We start from the raw sequence: 2,318 nt of genomic DNA on the forward strand, positions 1-2,318 counted from the left end.
GAGTGTATTATTTAACCTGTGGAGGTGTGCAGTGCATAACCTTGTCCACTTGACCTCTTCCTTGGAAATGTTTGTCTGGTCCGATAACAATGGCTGGGGTTTGGCCATGTCTGTTCACAACACCCTCGCTCTCTCTCTCTCTCCTGGTGTTAATGACCTCTTCTCTCCATCATTCAGCGTGAGAGAGCCAGTGCACATATCCTGCTTTTGTGGGACAGGAATCCCTGGAATTCTGGCCGCCTCTTTCTCTTCTTCTTCTCTCCAGGCCGACACTCGGCTCTCCCAAATAGTGCAAGAATTACTACTGAGCTGACCCTCCTTTCTTGTGATTGCTATGTCTGGGTATTTGCGTAAAGAGCTGTGTGAGTGGTGCATACCAAACACGCACACATGCACACGCACACACGCACGCGCACACACACACACACACACACACACACACACGCGCGCGCACACACACACACACTCAAGCTGACAGATCCACAATCAGTTCTAAAATCCTCCAATACCTGCTCTGACTATGATGTCTTAATGCACACACACACACACACACACACACACGCACGCGCACACACACACACACACACACACACACACGCACGCGCACACACACACACACACACACACACACACACACACACACGCGCGCACACACACACACACTCAAGCTGACAGATCCACAATCAGTTCTAAAATCCTCCAATACCTGCTCTGACTATGATGTCTTAATGCACACACACACACACACACGCGCGCACACACACACACACACACACTCAAGCTGACAGATGCACAATCAGTTCCAAAATCCTCCAATACTTGCTCTGACTATGATGTCTTAATGCACACACACACACACACACATGCACACACATAGACACACACACACACACACAAGCTGACAGATCCACAATCAGTTCTAAAATCCTCCAATACCTGCTCTGACTATGATGTCTTTATGCACACACACACACACACATGCACACACATAGACACACACACACACACACACACACACACACAAGCTGACAGATCCACAATCAGTTCTAAAATCCTCCAATACCTGCTCTAACTGTGATGTCTTTATGCATTCACACACACACACATGCACGCACACACACACATGCATGCATACACACACACCTGTTCCCCTCCTACCTGCAGATCGTGTTTGTCTTCACTCCTCGCCTGTCTCTCAAAGTTACTCGCGCACATTTCTCACCCTCTCATATGATTCATTCCAGTGTTTAAACCCGCACCACACTGAGTTTAGTTGGAGATTATTGTGCCATTTTTCAATTTTAAAATATGGTAATAACAGCTATAATGCAAAGCACCTGTTTCACCCCATAGAGGCCAAACATTAGCCTTAGTTTAAATGAATGCTTCTCAATTATTACCTATTCAGGTCTTTAGCGACCCGGATCTTCATAACACGGATGGATCTCTAACTGCCCCAGTGGTAGGCTATAAAACTCTCCTGGTATTTTAATAACAACTACAAAAGGATAAAATAAAGCACATTTCACTATCTTTTTGATCTTCAAAGGGTTTGATTTGAGCATATTGGCTCATATTCGCAATCTCAACCACATTTGATCATTTTCAACCAATTTTCAATCAATATTTTAATTGCTAACAGCTTCTTCACCCGATCCGCCATCAAGTGACACCAAACGTTACATAGTTTTATCGTCTAAAGATGCAGTAAATGTTAATAAAGTGCCGCGTCCTTTATGTGTGTAATGCGCCAGTCGTGGTGCTTCTGAAGAATTGATTCTTCCAAGGGAATCGAGAGTTGACTCAGTTGAATCGATTCTACAAGACAGGTTCCTTGATGAGGAAACTTCTTCATATCCAAGAGTAGTCATAACTATCTATGGAAGCTTGTTTCCGCCACTGAATAAAAAAAATAATTGCAACTTTTTATCTCACAATTGCGAGATATGAAGTCAGAATTGTGAGAAATAAAGACTAACTTTTTTCCCCTCAGAATAGTTTATATCTCACAATTCTGACTTTACAACTCGCAATTGCAACTTTATTTCACGCAATTCTGACTTTATATCAATAAATTCTGATTTTATATCACGCAATTATGACTTTATAACACGCAATTGCGACTTTATTTCACGCAATTCTGACTTTATATCTCGCAATTCTGACTGTATAACACGCAATTGCGACTTTATTTCACGCAATTCTGACTTTATATCTCACAATTCTGACTTTACAACTCGCAATTGCAACTTTATTTCACGCAATTCTGACTTTATATCAATAAATTCTGATTTTATATCACGCAATTCTGACTTTAT

This window comes from Rhinichthys klamathensis, unplaced genomic scaffold, assembly GCF_029890125.1.
Source record: "Rhinichthys klamathensis goyatoka isolate OS25496 unplaced genomic scaffold, OSU_Roscu_1.1 h1tg000040l_1, whole genome shotgun sequence".
Classification (NCBI taxonomy): domain Eukaryota; kingdom Metazoa; phylum Chordata; class Actinopteri; order Cypriniformes; family Leuciscidae; genus Rhinichthys; species Rhinichthys klamathensis.